We start from the raw sequence: 21,177 nt of genomic DNA on the forward strand, positions 1-21,177 counted from the left end.
AGATTTTTCTCCAATAAAAACACTCACAAAATGCAGTCTCAAATGGAAGCAATTATTACGTTGTAGAAATTAACACTAGAAAAAAATATTGCAACTTCAGTTGTTCTTGTTGTTCCTGACAAGTGGAAGACTTTCAAGAAAGCTTATGTTGAAAATGACATGTTAACATAGGCTAAACCTCACCAATAAACCTGCAGCAAAGGACGTTTTGCATTACATTACATGGGCAACATAACATGTACCATTGTTGATTCTACAATGTCAAGAACTTCATAGGCACCTGTATCTCAGCTTTTTGTCTGTGTTGGTGTTTTCTCTTATTGTTGCTGTATATTGGGAATTGAACTTGGAAGGCACTGGGTGTATTGTGTAATGTACAGGTCTCCTGCTGACCTGTATATATCTGCATCCTTCTAGTGACATTTTATTTTGCAATAGGGTCTAACTACATTGCTCAAACTAAATTTAAACTCACTCTGTAGCCCAGACAGGTCTTGAACATGCAATCCTCTGGCCTCAGGCCCTGCTTATATCATAGTTTTTTAAGCATATTTACAGTGCCTCGAAACTGTAGAGAGAATGTCATAGAATTCTATTCAAAATAAACCTTTGACTCTGTGATTCAGTGAGAGTGTGTCTCAAAACAGTTGTAGGATCATCTAAAAGTTAGAATTCAAGACACCCAGGACCCAGCCTCAGTGGTGAATACTTATAATACTTAATGGGAGGGGTAAACTCCTCGGAGACCCTAGCGTTTGCCAGGTTTGCTCATCAACTCCATGGTCACACTGGTACATGAGAAACACAGAAGCTTCAAAAAGAACTTCAATACAAGGAAATTTCAACACACAACAACTTATTAAATAAACACGGGTCAGAGGAAATGTTTTAAAGCATGAGCCACCAGAGACACTGATGTTCTTAGTGGAGAGTCACAAAGATAAAACTAAGCAAATTTTTCTCTATGAACATCATTTTGTAAGTGCTAAAATACATTCTGAAAGAGTTCATTATAATGAACAGTCCCTAAACTAAGCTAATGCTGTATTCCTTAGCCCCAAGGGCCAAGAACATGCAGAAATTACTATATGCTGTTGAAATAAAGAAGAATGAGGAAAGATGTTTGCATTTGAACTAAAAAAAATGCCTCCTAAATAAATAGTATTTTTATTCACAAATAAAATTGCCTTGGTTGAGCATGGTGGTGTGCATCTGTAACCCCTGCACTCAGAGAGGTGAGGCAGGGGAATGCTGAGTTCAAGGCCAGCTAAGCTACACAGTGAGACTCTGTCTCAAACCAAGAAACAAAAACACGGAACAGAGCAGCTATGTTCTGTGCCTACAACCAAAAGGGAAGGAGTTCATTTGAAAGTCAAAATGAATGAAAGGAAAGCTAAACACCAGCGTAGAAAGCTGAAGAGAACAATCTGTGTTTCTGTGAGTGAAGTTTGAGGCTTTATAGATGCCAAAGAGAAACGTGGGGTCTTAACTGCCTGAATACTGCCATTTCAAAACTGAAATGTTCTCCAGTAAAAGAGGGATAGAGGAAAAGGAGAGGAGAGGAGAGGAAGGGGGCGAAGAGACGTGTTGACTTTATACCCTCCCGCCGGAGCCTGTCTCAGCTTGTTTTTGTGACTGTACCTTTACACAATATGTAACTCCTCTGGATATGGCTGACGTAAAACATAAATAATACTTTCAACAACTAACAGGTTTTAGGCATCTGGCTGAAAGCAAACCTACCTATATTCTAATGCTTTTCTCTACCTTAAAAAATTTTTATTTATTTATTTATTTAATGTATATGAATACACAGTAGCTGTACAGATGATTGTGAGCCATCATGTGGTTTCTGGGAATTGTACTTAGGACCTCTGCTCACTCCGACCCAAGGATTTTATTTATTGTTATATGTAAGTACACTGTGGTTGTCTTCAGACACACCAGAAGAGGGCGTCAGATCTCATTACGGATGGTTGTGAGCCACCATGTAGTTGCTGGGATTTGAACTCAGAACCTTTGGAAGAGCAGTCAGGGCTCTTAACCGCTGAGCCAACTCTCCAGCCCTCCACCTTTTTTGTTAAGCAGCCAAGCTTAACACTGCATTGTGAGGAATCAGTGGATTCAGACGTCCAGCCTCCTCCTTGCTCACAGCCTGCCTCTAATACATACTCTTCGCCAAGCAGAGGACATTGGGTGATGAAATCTGGCTGTCTGGAATTCTCTCCTGTTTCACTGGAGCCTCTAATATAAGAAATCTCTCTCTAATAAAGAAGCAGGTGTCAATCTGGCCCCCTGAAAACGCACCTCCTTGTGATGACCCAGCAAAATTAAGTCCAGAAGCTTCCCGCGGTGTGAGGGCAGAGGACCCCAAAGGAGAGACAAAGAACACTGGTTTTGATGCCAGCTCCCCCACTACACAGGCAAAATTCTCTCTAAACGTGTTTCAGTAATTCTAACTACAAACCAGAGATCATATGGCTCAAATGAAATGCAGCATGTGACAACCCATTAAAAACCTGAGTACCATAAAAATGCACATCCACATTGCCATGATTATTGCTACGCCGTAGTCATGATGTGCTCCCGCTAATATTGTAGTGTTCTCTTGCAATAAATGCTCTCAGTCCCTAGTTACAAAACGTTAGTTAGCACTTTATGAATGGCATCTGAGCCGAGGGGCCACAGACCCCGTTTGAACCACCCTCTTGGTGCAGACCAGCTGCAGTGGTTTGGAATGCTCAGCTTGTTATCCCTGCCTCCGTCCACACCAAGCCAGGCACTGACACAAACAATCTTGAATAATTCATTAGCCACTGAGTGCAATCATCCACTTGATTTTCATTTCTTCTGCACCATAGACAGTTGGCTTTTTGTCTCCTGTCAGCATGTCTTACGGGGAAGTGAGTTTTCTACATTAAAGTCGGGTCGCTAATTCTGTACCTTTAGTAGTAGTTTTAATTTAATACATGTGTTTTCTTTATTATAGTTTAATTCACATACATAAAGAGATAAGAGGGGGTAGAAACCCCATTTAAAACACACACACACAATTGCATACATGACCATGCAACCGACTAACTAACCAAGCGCCTGTCACCCCAGTCCAAACATGAGTTTTTCAGACAATAAGTATATGCTTTTCCTACTTTCATAATTCCTAAGAAAAAAGAAAAAAATCATTTCTATAATCCTATAGAAAGAATGGAATTTGTAGCATTTTTTTTACTGGCCTTTTCAGATTTGGTTGCCAAGAAATAGTAATTTTGCTCCAGTCGGAAATGGTTGGACTTTGGAAGCCCCATCAGGAGAATGTAGCTGCTGTCTCCAAAAAAAAATTACACAGTATTTCCTTCTGGACAGCAAATAAGTACAGAAATGGCTTCTTACAACAAAGAGGTAAGTGGCCATTTACCAATGATCTTGGTGCTTTGGCAATCATACTCATGACCTGTGCTTGGAACTCTTGACCTAGTGGCTTCCTCTGGCAGGGTCCTACTAGAACTTCAACAGTTAACTCTATGTCTTCCTTCCTTAGCTCCCCCAATCTAAGCCTCTGTCTAAGCTCTCAAAAAATACTGGTCTGTTCATAGATTTGTCCTCTGTCCCATGTGCTCCTCCAGAGTCAATTAGATGTCCAAGTATTTCATTAAATTTCTACTTCCTCTTTCACCCAGGTTCCTGGTTGCTTGTTAGAGTCTTTAACACACAGAGGAAGCAGTCTTGAATTTGCCTCTTCAACTGAAAAATAGCTAAGTGGCATATGAATGAAAGAACAGCAGATCTTCCAATTTATTAAATATTGCTTGAAATAATCTAATTTGCTATTTTAATATGCACATTTAAAGTAAAAAAGTATTCACCAAAGTATAAAGTATGAAACACAGTGTTGATCTGTCTTACTCCTTGTATAAAGACATGAAATAGAATTTGAAGAAAACAATTGTTTTAATCCAAGAAATATCATACTTCTAAAAATTAGTCTTTATACTAGAAAAAAAATCTCTTGAAATTATTGCTTCTAGTATAGTTTTATGTACTGTAGAATAATCCCTGTGGTGGTAACATCTCAAAACACCTCACAAGAAAGTGAGGAAGGTAAGAGATAGGGACAGAAGAAAGCAGAAATAAAGAGGAGGCAGAAGCAAACACAAGCAGATAAGTACTAAACACTACCTGCCCTACCCCAGGAAGTGCTGGGGTCCTGCTCTGATGCTACTACTGAATGGAATGTGCTGTTAAATGCCTCTGTGCTTTCGTGCTGGAACTCTGGAACCGGAGCCTCACCAGCCTATACTGCCACTTCAGCTGGAGGAAGTCATAACACCAAGAGCCTCCAATTCTTTGGGAAACTGCAGTTTCCGTCCCTCACATACATTATTGGCCACGTTAAGGATATTAGCATTTGTTTGTAAAAGATCACATGTTGCCAATACCGGTCACTCTATAAAGTGACCGTTGCTAACATCACTTCACTTGGGAAATACAAGACCATAATTACAGAAAGCTTGCTTCTTTTACGCATCCAAAAAACAGTGACATTCACCCAGAAAACTCAAAATTTCTAAGCAACACATTTCATCAACCAAATTAATCATGGATCAAGAGTTCCCACCAAAGCATTTAGGATGTAAAGTTTCTGTATCCAAGATCTATAAACTGAATGAAGACAGGCCTCGGTTCACAAATACTAAGCTACAAAAGTAGCTTATTTATAAACTTTTAGCACCAGATTAATGAGTCGTGGTGCAAAATAGAAATAGCATCACTTTCCCCCAAAATCTCACATTATACTTTACTTTCTTTAACTAACATGAAAATAAATAGCTAGAGAGACTATTAAGTAGGCTGCTAGTTGCCTATCCAATGTCCATTTTTTCTTTCTTATTAGCACAGCCCAAATTTCCCTGGGGATGGCAGCATGCCTAATGTTAATGAATAAATTAACCATGAGCCCCAGACTTCCTTGCAAATGCCGTGCCCCTAACTGCGTTCTGCATGGTAAGATGTCTTTGGGGATTGCTGTGTGCCATCCAGTGGTTTCTGTAACACGCTCTGATTTCACCCAAATGTACTCTTTGCCCTTCCTCTTCTTTCTTCTGCCTGTCAGTTGTCTGTGTCTTCTGTCTGCCAGTTGTAAGTGATTACAGCGCTGTAGTGATCATCTCCATACAGAGAGGCAAGGCGATCCTGTGGACAGAAGCCATGTGCCCAGAACAACAGAGAGAACACACCACAGAGAACCTAGGATGCTAATAACATTACGGTCCATGGAGCCAACCTGACGCTCCCTGGGAAGGAGAGGGGACAAGAAATGAGGTGCTTCAGGCAACTGTTTGCAATTTGCTTTTCATTGCTGCCTCTTTATGAAAACATTATCTGATTATTTTCCCTTCTCACAGTTTCCCTTTTCAAATTTGATAGCATAAATTTAAGTTTATCTGCAGATTTGATGTACATATTTGTTATTTAAGCTTAAATAGAAGATTCCTCCAAAAACCAATTTTACCTCCTCGGGGGAAATACCAGGCTTATCAATAATATTTTATGGGCCAGAAAATAAGAGATCTGAGATTACTCGGCATTCAGTCCCTCAAGCCATGTTTTTCTGCAGAGTTCCTGAAGAGATAAATATGGAGAAGGCAAAGTCCAACAACCTTTGCCTCAAACCCAATGAATTTCCTTTCCAAGACTGGAAAGATGCACAGGATGAAATGAACTCTTTACCCATCCTATGCAATAGGCAGGCTCACAGAACTCCTTACCCCCTTTTCAGGAAACCAAGGTCACAAGCCTTTGTGCCATGACTAACAAAAACCCACTTGGACCAGATCAAACCAGTCAGTGAGAAGATACAAGGACACAAGGACATGTACAAGGTAACCAGGCAAAGGGTGGTGCAGACAGCCCACTACCCTCTTTCCCCTCCGTGGAAAGGCTCAGTGGTTCAATATCTGTCCTTGGTCCTGAAGGTCCATCACTGTTCCTTGTAACAGGACTGGAAGTGAGGATCATAGCAGAAAGCAGAAGTGAGCTAACTTCCCTGGCCTATACTGTGCAATTTTTGTTTCTTATTTTTCTAAGACTTTAAAAGAAAAATGACATATACCATTAAAATCCAGGATAGCACAAGGCAATTTCACCATCAAAACACAAAACAGAGTACCACAGGATAGAACACACATCCTGCTTATTTATAAAGACTGGAAATGACTTTCTAATTAACCCGAGAGTTCTCAGACCCAACCCTTCCTCTCTGGAAGTTGCATCCATTATTTCCTCCAACGTGTTATTAGGTCAATCTCTCAAGTGATTTCAGGCTGCTTGGATGTCTCAGTGTCGATGCTTACCACAGAAGTCGTTCCCCAATGCCCCCTTCTTCACCAGATCCTCCTTCCCATGAGAAATATCTCCGGATATGCCAGGATAACCAGATGTTTTTCCCTTCTGTTCTCAAGGTTCCAAGATTCCTCCAGCACATCCCTCCCTAGACACACTCTCTTAGTGCAGGGCTGTCTAGCATAGCACCTGCCACAGACTTGACAAACCAATCAACTCTGTACTTTAGAAACTAAAACTGGCAAATTCACTAAAGAGATAAACCTCATAGGATGAGCTGGAGAAAGAAAGAGAGAGAGAGAGAGAGAGAGAGAGAGAGGGAGAGAGGGAGAGAGAGAGGGAGGGAGGGGAGGGGAGGGGAGGGAGGGAGGGGAGGGAGGGGAGGGGAGGGAGGGGGGAGGGGAGGGGAGGGGAGGGGAGGGGAGGGGAGGGGAGGGGAGGGGAGGGGAGGGGAGGGGAGGGGAGGGGAGGGGAGGGGAGGGGAGGGGAGGGGAGGGGAGGGGAGGGGAGGGAAGGGGAGGGAAGGGAAGGGAAGGGAAGGGAAGGGAAGGGAAGGGAAGGGAAGGGAAGGGAAGGGAAGGGAAGGGAAGGGAAGGGAAGGGAAGAGAAGCTATTTCGTGTATATTGTATTAGTCAGGCTTTTCCAAACTGTGGCAAACATCTGGGAGAAGGGACCCTGAGAGAGGAAGGGTTTTTACTTTGGCTCATGGTTTCAGAAGCTCTGGTGCACAGCTGATTGGATCCACTGCTCTGAGCCTCAGATAAAGCAGAGCATCATGGTGGGAAGGCTGTGATGGAGCGGAGCTGCTCCTTATAGCAAAAGAGTCCAGAGCATCCTCCTCCTTCCTCTTTATCCCCTCTGGACCACAAGCCTATCGATGCCAAACACATACAGGGTGGCTCTCTATTGCTTGGTGGTTAATCACAGTATGAACACTCTCAGATACCCACAAAGGTGCACTCTAACAATTTCCCAGGTATCGCTCAGTCCAATGACATTGACAATAATAATCACTTATATGCTCTATTATTCACTTTCTTTCCTCAAAAGTACTCACCTCATATATTTGTTTTTACTTTATAATCATTTTTGTTTTTACTTTTATCATTTACTGGTATTTTAAGGAAGCAAAGAGTAAAAGAGGGGGAAGATCGCTCAATATCTAATAGATATGTATATGTGTATAAAAAAGATATTTATAAGCATTTTGCTATTTCTTATTGTTATCCATGAAACTATGTTCCAAATGGATGCCTGTGGAAACTATTACCAATACCTTCAAATTCTAAAGTATATTAATAGTAGCTGATAGGGCATACTGGAATAAAAAGAGATTAATAAATTCTTTCTGGCTACTTAACAAATAAATGTAAAGACTAAAGTTCAGGTCCCTAGAACACATGAAAATTCCACATGGGCATGGCAGCTCATTTATAATTCCAGCCTTGGAGAACAGAGATAGGAAATCTCTAGAGCAAGCTGGATGGAGAGACTAGGCAAACTGGTGAGCTACAGTAAAGAACCTGTCTCAATGAATTATGTGGAAAAATGGTTGAGGAAGATATCTTTATACCAACCTCAGACCCCTACACTCTCAAACACACACACACACATATGCAAGTTTGTGAATATATATTTGTGAATATATATGTTCATACATACATATGCTGTGAATATATATTTGTGCATAAATGAGTTACAAAAAAATAGTATTTGGTTGTTACAGCACTCCGCATATTTGAAATTGTAGAAGAAATGGAAGTACCCATAGTAGCACCTAGCAAATAGCAAGAGGTCAGAAAAAGTTAACTCTCAGCATCACAGTCATTACCAGGTTGTTTTGTCAGAAGCACAGTAAGCTGTCTTGATGTTTATTTAGTAATTGTTTGGTCATATTCCTTAAAATGTATATCTCTCCACATCAATAAATGGTGATCTTGCTAGCCATAGGCATTTGAGTTAAGGGTAAGTTGCATCTAGTTATTTATAGTGTGTGTAAATTTGTGTGTAGTGTGAAAGAAAAAAAAATCAGTCAAAATAGATCTTTAATCTTTTTACCTGCACCCTTGAGAGTCCCTAGCTACCTAAAGACTTCATTTCCCTGAGAACTCTCTAGATCATTCTACCTTCTTCCACAATAAAGGGTTAATTCAAGACATGGAATGATCTTGAAACCCAGCAAAAGACTCAGCACACATTCCAACCACAGTGTGCTTGATTCAAACACAGAATGAACCGAATCTCCTGGTATCCAGAGTATTCCACACGCGTGCGGCAAGTGTTATTTCTAGCCACTTAAAAGCACCACAGCAAAGAGCTCAAATTCTTAGAAAAGAAAAGGTCTCCATTCCTATGAGGAGAGGCATTTATTAGCCCTTAATGGCCTTCTTTCATTGCCTTTCCACTGACGCATCTCTAATTGTTCCAATTATAACTGCAAGTAAGAGAAAACCCGTAATGGTAAAAATGTGCAGTTCAATGTGTGCCTTGTGAGAAGAGGTCTGACAGCATAAACCACACACATGAGCAAGTGCACAGCAGTGTAGATCTGGACAGGCACTATCACAACAGAGAGGGAGGAGCTGGTGTGGACAAGGCATTGGCCAAGAGATCAGCTTGGGTGCCAGCTGTGAGCTCACTCCACCCTTGAATCTGTAAGAGACCAAGTTTCTGCCTCTCTAAAATGTAAGGACTGGAGGATTATCTTTTAATGCCCCCACTCATTCTAACACTCTTTCCATCTCTGAGGCAGGCTGTCAGTCAAGATGTGCAGAATCCAAATGCACATTCTATGTAATCTTGTGGCTTCCTGCTACTGACATCATATTTTCTGTGCTCATACATTTAAAATATTGTAACATTTTAACTGTGTATCTACATAGGGTAATGAATTAATGGTGTGTTACTTCAAAATCATGAAGCACAAATTACTTTTTCACACCTGCACATTTTCCTTCACTGTTAATATTTAGTATCTCTGTAATGGCTATTCCTGGTTGTCAACTTGACTCTATCTGGGATAAACTACAATGCAGAATTGGAGGACACACCTGTGATGCAGGTCTCAAGGCTGGAAGACACAAGTTTCTGACCTGGATCTTGGCATGGAGATCTTGAGGCACAGCGGCCATGAAAAGCTTAGGCCCAGGTAAGGTAGTACACACCTTTAATCCCAAGAGACTAAGGCAAGGAGATCTCTGAGTTCAAGGTCAGCCTGCCACAAAGTAAATCCTAGATCCAGGCATGGTGGCACACACCTTTAATCTGGGCCACACCTCCTGCTGGAGACCTACACAAGGATATTGGCAGAAAGAAGACCCACTCTTCGTCTGCTTGCACTTACTAGCCAGCACACCTGTTGGAACCTACTTCTGCAGAAAACCAGCTGAAACAACTAGCTTCGTGGGACTGAGTAACTACTAGACCCTTGGACTTCCCATCCATAGCTGACCATTGAAGGGGGACTTGGACTACAGGCTGTAAGTCATCACAACAAATTCCCTTAACATAGAGAGACATTCCGTAAGTTCTGTGACTCTAGCGAACCCTAAGACAATCTCCAAAGGAAAATAAACACCAATTAACTGAAAATTAAAACTCCAGAAATTTGGTAGAAAAGATAAAACAGAAACCTTCTGACACAGCAGGTGGGATGAAGTATTCCTCATTCAAGAATTCTGATATTAAGAAATTAAATCAACAAAATGTAAAAATGTCAAATTAATTACCTACCAATGCACTTTAATCACCTTTGTTATGATGAATGCAAATGTACAATTCTCATCAGAAGCCACATGCCAGTACCTCAGAAGGTTGTGAACTCCCGTCATCACCCTCCATGAGTTGTGTTCTGGAAGTTAGCACGTAAGATTCCTATCTTATCCTCTGAGTTCAGAGACTTTGAAGAGCAATCATCCATATCTTTTAAGTTTGGGGTTGTAGGCACTAAGTAAATTATCAGACCAATTTTATAGATCATGGCCAACATAGTTTTATAATACAAAACCAACAGACTGTGCCTGGAAGCATACAAGCACATCACACATACATGTGTACATACATACACACACACACACACAAACATATACCCAAACATACACAAGTACATATACACACATACACACACATACACACACACACACACACACACACACACACACACATATATATATACACAAATATACCCAAACATACACAAATACACACATATATATACACACATTCACATATACACACATACATACACATGCATATATACACATGCACATATACATAAACATACACAAATACATATACACACATACATATATATATACAAATACACACAAACATACACAAGTATACACATATATAATGTGCATATATACACATACACATATACACATACACACACACATATACAAGCTGTGTATTTTGTAGAATTTTGGTTTCCATTTTGTATTCACACATGTGGAAGGGTCACAATGGACACAGGTGGAACAGTGAGGGCAGGAAGGGGTTAACAGGGAACAAGTGGGAGGAGGGGAGGGAGAGAAGGGAAAAACAAGGAGGGATAATTGACCCTTAAGACCTTTCCCTTAAGATCACAGAAAACCTATTATTTATCATTTTTTTAAAAGTCTCTGGAAAACTTCAGTCCACTCCACTTGTGAATGAATATATGTTGTAGTAGTTTACATCTATTCCAATTTTATATTTCAACATAAAGAAGCTATCCCTGAAGAAAGAAGCAGAGAATTTTAGAGGTTTAAAGGTTTTGGTTTTGGGGGTTTTTGTTTTTTGTTTTGTTTTGTTTTGTTTTTAAATCAAAGGCTTAAAAATCCTAAATGATTGTACCATAAACCCTACTGGAGTTAAGGTTTCAACAGCGGTTCAAGGTAAGCATCGATGAGAAAATAAGATTTGCGTGACGACATAGAAGATGTCATAAGAGCATGCTGGAAAGGAATAGTGGGTGGAGAAACCGGGGATTGGATGAGAGAGATGAAGAGAAAAGGGAGTGTGGGCCATCGAAGAGGTCGGAGCTTTCTATGTATATATTGGAGAGGAACTGAAATATTTTGTGCACAAGGTGACATGGCCTGAACTACAGCTTAAAAGGATCATGGCAGCTAGTGAGACTAGCGATTGAAGTCCAAGAGGAAGGCAGAAGAAACAAGTTGGAACTTTTGGCCACAGGAGGAGCGATGGAGATGGTCCGCAGAGTAGGTGGAGATGGTCAGGGTCAGGATATATTTAAAAGCAGAAACCACGGAAAACTGTGTCTGCCTTTGCCTACAGCATAACAGGACAAGAGCAACCAGTCTCGGAAAGAGTAGAGTCTACTGCTAACGAACACTAGCAACCTGGCTGTGTCTACATTCAAAGTTTACAGTCTGGGCTCATCTGGGGAAGAGTAGAGTCTACTGCTAACGAACACTATCAACCTGGCTGTGTCTACATTCAAAGTTTACAGTCTGGGCTCATCTGGGGAAGAGTAGAGTCTACTGCTAACGAACACTATCAACCTGGCTGTGTCTACATTCAAAGTTTACAGTCTGGGATCATCTGGGGAAGAGTAGAGTCTACTGCTAACGAACACTATCAACCTGGCTGTGTCTACATTCAAAGTTTACAGTCTGGGCTCATCTGGGGAAGAAGTTTCTCATTTACTCTGAAGGTCTATGGACCTTTCAACCAAATGGCCTGCATAAAGCACATATGTTCCTGTCATTATTAGAGACATATTCACAGTACAAAAGGCCTAGGGAACTGCAACAGATAAACATTCCCTGAACAGTTAGGGTCTTTTGGTGAAGATAATGTGATTGCTAGAACAAATAAGCTGCTTGCAAAATTTTAAAGATTTTCATGCATTTCAAATTTAAAAAAAAAAAGTAAATTAAGGGTTGTATTAGACTCTTCAAATTAAAGTAAATTGCTAGTGAAAATTTTGCTAAGGGTACCTCACTGGCTCATCTCAGTTATCATACTAGTTTGCAACAGGACAAAGAGCAGGTCTCGGGTTCAAGAAGCTGTGGGCCTGTGCAGTGGGTCATTTAAACAGTTATTTCATAAGGAAGAATTAAATGTGTTTTTAGGCAAAGTGTGACTGAACTATATCATGCTAACATTTGACAAGCATATCTTTCAATACTAGAGATAGAGACGAGGTTAAGGACTCCAGCAACAGCCCCTTCCCTTAAAATACATAGCAATGTGCATTGACCCTTCGCAGGCTGAGATCCCATTCCACCTGCATCAGCCTTGGGCTCCTCCTGAGAACCAAAACCTCCACCTTCCCAGCAGTCTGTTGCATGTTTCAGTCATGCTCGTGCCCGCCCTTTGTCATCTACTCAGTCCAAGTTCACAGCTCATCTCCAAGTCCTGTCTCGCCAGGCCCTTTGCCCTACAATGAAGGCAGTTTTTAATCAAAGCAAACAGCATATACTTAAATTGCCTCCCTTGCCACTCAGGGGAGAGGGACAATTTTCTGATAGTCATTGCATTCCTAATATAAAAGAACCTTTCTCTAAGTCCAAGATCATGTTGGGGACATAATAAACTGACTGTTTTCTTCCATACCGTAAATAACCTCCGCTTTCTCAAGACATGTCTCCTATGTACCAAGTTCCTCTGTCGCATGGTGATTGCTAATGGAGCCCTCAAGACCTTCTCTTTAATGCAAGTGATTTAATTCAGTTCACATAGCCAGCCTGATTCAAGCAGGGTCTGCACTTGGCCAATTAAGAAATGAGAATTATTTTTAGACTCCCTAATCACTGCTTATACAAAAGAGATGCATGAGTTTTGAATGATGAGGAAGCTTTTCCAGGTTGTCAGGTAAAGCTGCAAACATTCTGGAATGAATGTCTAAAGACGGAGAAGGTATGACAAAGACATATATATTTTTAAATATGCATATACATATATAAAAATTTGTATATATGTATATGTGTGTATACATGTATGTATAAATGTATGTATATGTATATATGTATATGTGTATATGAAGCTATATAGACTGCCCCACTAGAATTAAGATGTAAGAAATATCATATCATTTTGTTTGTCAATTTTAATTCAATGTATACCTAAGACCAAGATTCAGCTATCTAAGAAGTCTAAGATTACATTCTTTGCCCCACATGACTGTATTAGAACCTCAAGGGAGTTACAATGAAAAGAAGGAAGCACATCTTGCCTGTGGCAGCCCCCACTAAGGATGTTCACTGTCTGTATCCTAGGGCCTGGCTAGAGGTGACTTAGTTCCATTGATGATATCCATTGCTCATCCTCTCTGAGGATGTTAATTGTGTGTATCCCCCCGGCAAACAGCTCCCCTTAACACCCACAGAGCCATTACCACTGCAGAAGCCTCCAGGCACCTCTTCAAGAGAACTCCAGCTTGAACTACCCACAAAATAAAAGAAGAAGAAAAGGGAGAGAGAGAGAGAGAGACAGAGACAGAGACAGAGACAGAGACAGAGAGACAGACAGACCATGCCAGAACAAGAGGACATCATGTTAAGTGAAATAAGCCAGTCCTAGCAAGACAAATACTGATGCTCTCTCTCAAGAACTCACTATCCAAACAGGGAATAAAAATAACTGAAGTCTTTGATCAATTAAATAAAAACTCTCTTCAACAAAGATTATCACTTGGTAACACATTTCTACAGCATAAACAACACTCCAGGCTACTGCTTTGATTTGAAGCCATTGTCTGGAGTTCCGACTCTGGCTTGTGAAGGACAGAGCATTTCTCACACTGCCTGAGTGCGAGCAGAGTCACTGCCACACACTCAGGCTGATCCTTGGCAATTACCAGAGAGCAACTAAAACTCCTGCTCCTTTTCAATTCGAAAGAGACTCGTCAGCCTTTCATATTTGATTTTAAACAATCTCTGCTACAGGTTGCCTCTGACACTGTGAGAAATGATACTGTGCTTTAGAGGGGAAAATGGTGAGTCTTTGCTACCCCGAAGCTAGTCATGTTTTGTTTTGCAGTGTCAGAATACAGCCTGGAATAGAGCTGCTTTATTATCAAAACTCTGACTTTAGAGCTTTTTATCACCCCAGAGGACAAGACTGGCCAAAGATGCACCGTGGAAATGGAAGCTTCGATGATGTCTAGACAACCTCATCCTGCTCATCTGTAAACAGGCTCACAGTACCTGCTACTCATCATAGTTCTCTCTTGGCCAGCAATCTATATAAGCACCACTAAGACTCAGGCACCCTGCAAACAAACCGAAGGGAGACCCTCTGGGAAAGGCCAGGTTGCAGCCTGTAGTTCATTACTGACGTTATTTAAATGTAGCATGCCAAGAGTTTACTAAGCATTCCTTGATAGATTCTTCACTTGGAGCACCAGTTCCTTCCTGAATGATGTTATAACATAGGGATGTCTTCTGTGGTTGTTAAAAGGGGACCTGATAACCCTGTACATATTATGGGCTATTACCTTTATTATTAATACTACCATTGCTATCTTCTTTGGAGGCATTCCACACTCTCTCCATCCCTTCTTATGCTGTCTTCTTCATTTTACCACTTCTCCCAGGTGTCACACTTTCCTCCCTCACCCCTCATCATTAGCTCCTCTGGGTAATGGCGGTGGCCTCTGAGGATTATTTCGAAATGACGGGTCTCTGGCGGATAGCCTGAAGTGTTCTCTTGACAGCAGTCCATCACCAGGATTCTGGCACAGCATCTGGGATGCTCTGTGGTCACTTCGTTTACTCCCTGCCTTTCAGGGCTGTCTTCTCCGGTTATGTGGAAATATTGCATAGGTAAAAAACAGTTTCCATGACATAATGCATTACTCTCTAACTGTTAAAATTACAGAAACTTTGGTTTTCTCAGTTCTAGCTAGGTAAAATATGACTGCACTCGTGTCAGCTTCCTGTAGTCTCTAGGCATTTCAAAGCATTTATGATACCCACATATTATCATTATTAGTTCTCTGGGCTATAAAAGAGTCAGGTATAATGGTTCTTACTTCTTCCCTGTCAAAAGTGGGGAAAGAGTGGGAAAAGTCAAGGGACTCCTTCTATACCACTGCTCATTAGTACGTTTGGGCTGGAGTCTGACGTCCCAATTTCACTCCCTTCCTTTCTCTGGGAAAGAGATGCTTTCCAAAGCAGTGTCTCCCATCAGCAGATAGCATGCCCTCACTGACTTAAGAGGGATAGAGCAGGGACATCCTCTGCCCCCATTACCTTGAGGTTGATCCTTTTCCATTGGGAAAAAAATATCTGTGTAGCTCATGTGCTAAACTAGAGAGAAGAGAGCTGAAGTTGGAGGAAGCTTATACTTCTACTTGGGAAATAAAAGACTTGGGGCTCAGACACAAGCCCTTGGCTCACACTGTAGCGTTCATGGGGATGCAGCCCCTTTTGAGCACAGTCTACCAACTGCTATATTTAGAGGTAGCACCACTCAGAGGCCTTTCAGGGACCTCGGGACAGTTATTCATCCGTGCCCAGCATCCCAGCCCTAACACCTCCTCCTCTCTGGGAGCATCCTCCAGCCAGTCATTTCTACATGCTGGCTCTCATCACCATTTCCAACCTTCCAAGCTTTCTGACTTCTAAACAAAGGCAGCACCGTTGGCCACACTTGTACTCCTACACCTGCAACCACTCCTAACCCTTCCCCCACAGAGAAGCTCCAAAAAGGATTCTAAAGTACTATGTCTCCCTTCCTGATTCCCAAACACTGAACACTCCAAACTCTACAAGCTGCTGTTAGCAAAATCACTACTGACTCTATTTCAAAAAAAAAAAAAGGCTAAAATATATCTCACTTCCTTAAATAATATGTTGTCACCGGCCTCTCTCTCTCTCCCTCCCTCTCCCTCCACCACCACCTCCTCCTCCTCTCCTCCTCCTCCTCCTCCTCCTCCTCCTCGCTGGCACTTTTCTTCCTCAGTGCTGTCCATTGTCTCTTCCTTTCTTCTAGGACTTTTCTTTAGCCATCGACATCTTCTCCCTCACCCACTCCCTGATCATGGCTACTGTTCACTGTAGCCTCAATCTCCGGACGTCTAAATACTATATTACCATGTTCTAGTTCGCATTCTGACACTGTGATGAGACACTAACCCGAAGCTCCTTGGGTGGAGTGGGGATTTGTTTCAGCTTACAGTTTACAGTCCCTGCTTGAGGGGAGTCAGTGCAGGAGCTTGAGACAGGAACCTGGAGGCAGGAACTGAAGCAGAGACCATGGAGGAACGCTGCGAGCACTCCCCCACAGTGAAGAAAGCTTCCTCCCGAGCTCAGCTTGCTTTTTTATACAACCCAGGATGGCATCACCACAGCGGGCTGGGCCCTCTGATAAAAATCATTAATCAAAGAGAAAGCCCCACAGACTTGCTCACAGGATAACCCAATAGAAGGAATTACACAGTTGTGGTTCCCTCTTCGTTAGTAACGATTTTCAATCTCGGTCAACAAAAGGTGTCCAGCACAAACCATGTTACAGGTATCCCACACTCACCAGATCGCAACACACTCTTTCGTCTCTGAATCTATCCCTCCTTGTTTGTGGCTTGGTTGTGAAAAGCACCCCAACCACTCTCTCACTGATAGGAGTCTGAGCATCATTCTGATCTCCCTCCCAACCCTTACCGTACCGACCGCAGCTGAAATCTCATCACGCTTCTGTTGCCAGTTCTACCCCATTTGTGCCCCCTCCTTTTGCTACATATTCAACTCCTCACAGCTCCTACATCTGCCATCTCCTTGGTCTCCTGCCTTTGCAGACAAAGCCACTACTAAATCAAGATCACTTTTCTACCCAAGGAGCTAAAGGGATCTTCAACCCTATAGGTGGAACAACATTATGAACTAACCAGTACCCCTGAGCTCTTGACTCTAGCTGCATATGTATCAAAAGATGGCCTAGTCGGCCATCACTGGAAAGAGAGGCCCATTGGACACGCAGACTTTGTGTGCCCCGGTACAGGGGAACGCCAGGGCCAAAGGGGGGGAGTGGGTGGGTAGGGGAGTGGGGGTGGGTGGGTAAGGGGGACTTTTGGTATAGCATTGGAAATGTAAATGAGCTAAATACCTAATAAAAAATGGAAAAAAAAAAAAAAAAAAAAAAAAAAAAAAATCACTTTTCCTTTAAGACAGCTACAGCCTCAGTCCCCATGAAGACATCTTTTATCCACCTAAGATGGTCTACAGTGTCCCGATGCTGTGTACCCCACATTGTTATAGCCATCTTTATTATGCATTATTTGTTTCTTTTTCCCAATCAGACTATCAACTTCCATGGAACAAAGACCACATGGACTTCATTCGAGATTTTCCGAAGCCTAGCAAATGTCTGTTCCATTATAATGTCTGATTAATGGTTTGTGGGGTTTTGTTTTCACGAATGAGCAAACCTAGCCTCAGTAGCACCCGTTGTCCACTGCGATGCTCCCTTCCCTGAGGGAGCACTGTTCATCGAGTTCCTCAGATACTGTCTCTTTGGAAAGCCTCCCCAATCCCATCTCTGCTTTCTCCTGTGACAATTAACCTGATTGCAAAGTCGTAAGGGAAAGATAAGAGCTTACTTTCCTACTGCTGATCTACTGACACAGGAAGAAAGGGGAAACTCTTTCCTTTAGGAACCTGTCCTTTGCTCACCTAGGACTCTCTAGGAAGGCTCATTCGCATTTGGAAGAAAGGAAAAGCCCCACACAGCATAAACCTCCCCTCCATTTGAACAGGACAGCAGCCCACTATAGAGCGTTCAAAAGGCCTTACAGATCCCTGTGTGGTGTTTCTCATGAGCCATCACGCGGCAACGTGGAGGAAAATGTCCCTGCACCAGGCAGGACAAAACAGAGATGAAGCCCGCCCGCTGTGTTCCTGCTGATAGCACTGAGGCAAGGCCACTGCTCTCCGCTGGGCGAGAAACAAGCCTCTCACGCACCAGCTACTCATGCAGACCCCCAGAAAAGCTCAGGACCTCCGGGGGAGTCCGGTGATCCAAGGACGGCCATGCTCTGCCAGCTCCCATTAACGTCAAATACCACTCGGGTCCCTTTGTCCTCAAGAGACAAAACATAGCCTCCTGACCAATTAGCACTGAAATAAAATTGTTATTGGAAGTCAAATAGACATCCAAAAGGAGAGCAAGCCATGATTAAGTAATCATTAAGAAAGAGGAAAATGAATAATCCTCAAGGGGAAAATGTTTACAATTGAAAAGGTAAGTTAACAAAATCCAATGTGCAGTGTGACATCACAATAGGTAGATCGATAGATGGATAGAGAATGTAAATACACACACACACACACACGTGAGCACCCACAAGCACACACATACAAATGTACACACCTTTAAGCCATATACTATTATAGTCTAACATAATAAAGAACCAAGATGTAAAAGGTGGTTAAATTTCAGTGGATTGGATTATAGCTGACTTGGTTTTCCTTGTATTTTATATATCTTTTTCTAAATGTTCTTTTAAAAAGCATTTATTTTTAAGAGTAGTTGTTTTTAAGTCAGTAGTCTCTGGAGAAGATCCTGAGTCTATAGGTTTTTATACGTATATTTCATTTTTGTTTATATTCTGATGGCTCAGAATAATTTTTACATGAATCTTACTGATGTTTATGGGAGAGTCTATAAGAGCTATAGAACAGTATTTCAACAGCATGACACCTTCAGATATTGAATTTAAGGCTCCAGAAACCAGGTTCAAAATGAAAACAAGAATGAGAATTATCTATTTATTTATTTTTCCTATCAAGAAGCTTTCTAGAGCAAAGTCAGTTAACCAAGAGGAAATGTTAATACTAACCAATCAAGGTGGATATCATATTTTTATTCTCTTTGTCTATAAAATGTTAAAAAGTCGGATTCGTAAAGTTAAATGAAGTTCTTAGCAGAAGCAATGTAATTTCCAGACATTTCCCATATGTAATTTAATTTACATTAATTACATAATTATATGTAATGTGATTTACAGATATTTCCCTTGACCTGACCTGTGCAGAAGCTTGAGGAATGATCCCTTCTCCACCTGAAAGTGTTACAGACAATAAATGAGAACTTCAATGAAAAAAGATTCCATGCAAACAGAAGTATCCATCCAAAGAAAATTGAACCCAAGAGCTCAATAAGTCCATTATGATAGCATTTAGTGAACAAAAACATAACAATAACAGTTCAAATATGTGATTGTATTTTTCTGTTCAGCTCGTTGGTTTCACCGGCCAATAGGAACAAAAATAATATTCAGCACCCAGGTATGGCCGGAGACAAACCAGGGCAAGAACGGAGACAGATGGAACTCACTACTGAAGGACTTCTGAAAGCTCAGAGTTCCTGACATATGCTGGATTTTACGTAATCTCATGAATGGTGGGGATTATTTGGAAAGATTTGTCTTTCTAAATCATTTACACAGTGTCTTAGTCATGGTTTCTATTACTGTGTAATGATAAAACACCATGCCTAAGAGCAACCTGGAGAGGAAAAGTTTTATTACAGTTTACAGTTCTACATCACAGTCCATCACTGTGGCAAATCGGGGTAGGAACTTAAAACAGGACAGGAGCCTGGAGGCGGCAGCTGACGCAGAGGCAGTGGAAGAATGTTGCTCTTCCCTGCGTGTCTAGCTTGCTTTCTTATATCATTCACGATCACCAGCCCAGGGGGTGGCACCTCCACAGCATGCTGGGCCCTCCCTCATTGATTATCAACAAGATGTACCACAGGCTAGCCCACGGACCAATCTGGGTGAGGATATATTCTGAGGTCCCCTCTTCTAAAATGACTATAGCTTGTGCAAGCTGACATAAAACTACCCAGTGCAGTAAACACCCATTCACTAAAGCAGAGAATATACTCATCGACCAAAGAAGTCATTCTCCATAGTTTCCATCATCTAAAATCAAAAGGCAAGGGGAAGACATGATTATCCATCACTGTCAAACCCCTGACATTTGTTCTGCTTATTAAAGAACGATCTAGCCTATAATAGTTAAGATCAGTTAAGAAAAAAGGCTGTAAGTAAAACTAAATTCAAAAAAACTACATAAACTGGCCCATAAAAATCAGCAAATTGGGAGCCATGAGTCCTGAGAACATTTTAGCCATCCAAGATTTGGCTGACATTGAGGTCAAAGCCCAAGATGGTTAATTTGAGGTTCTAGATACTAATTCAATGTCACACATGCAAAAGATGATACGAAAGATACATTCGTTGAGTGAAGAAACATAGCCCTATTCATGTAGGAGAAGTGGCTGGCTAGAAGTCCACTTTAAAATGACTCCAACTATTTAAGGTGGTCAGGGGTTCAAAACCAAACCAGAAGAAGGGATTCATTAAGGCACAAGTAAGGGAGGCCACTTGAGAAAACAAAGTTTCACTTTGTTACCTACAAATTTCTAATTCACAGCTCAGAGTGCCAGAGTCCAGCGCAGGTTAGTTATATTTGAATTAACATGTACTCTACTTTGAAAATGCAAATAATCTGGAGAAGATTAAGGAATGCGACTTTTAAAGTAAGTATTTTATCAGAAAAAAATTGCAGGAATTTTTTTGTCAGAGTGGTCACTAAGTATGTAAAATGTAACTATATAATTAAGATTATGAGATATTTATAAACATAAAAGTTTTAACTATTTGTTCCTATTTGGCAGTGGTTCTCAACTTTCCTAATGCTGCGATTCTTTAATACAGTTCCACAGGATGTGGTGACCTCCAGCCAGGAAATTATTTCACTGCTACTTCATAACTTTTGCTACTGGTGACAAACCATGATGTAAACATCTGCTATGCAGGGTAACAGATAAGCATTTCCCTAAAGGAATCACAACTCGGGAACCATTGCTATGTGTAAATA

The 21,177-nt window shown here is 41.4% G+C and overlaps 1 protein-coding gene across 8 annotated transcripts in view; it reads right to left on the reverse strand.

Annotated features, from left to right (window-relative positions):
- The window catches only part of Dnm3 (dynamin 3), a 495,872-nt gene that overhangs the window by 425,577 nt on the left and 49,118 nt on the right, over positions 1-21,177 (reverse strand). The gene's annotated exons all lie outside the window — the stretch shown is intronic.

This window comes from Mus musculus, chromosome 1, assembly GCF_000001635.26.
Source record: "Mus musculus strain C57BL/6J chromosome 1, GRCm38.p6 C57BL/6J".
Classification (NCBI taxonomy): Eukaryota; Metazoa; Chordata; class Mammalia; order Rodentia; family Muridae; genus Mus; species Mus musculus.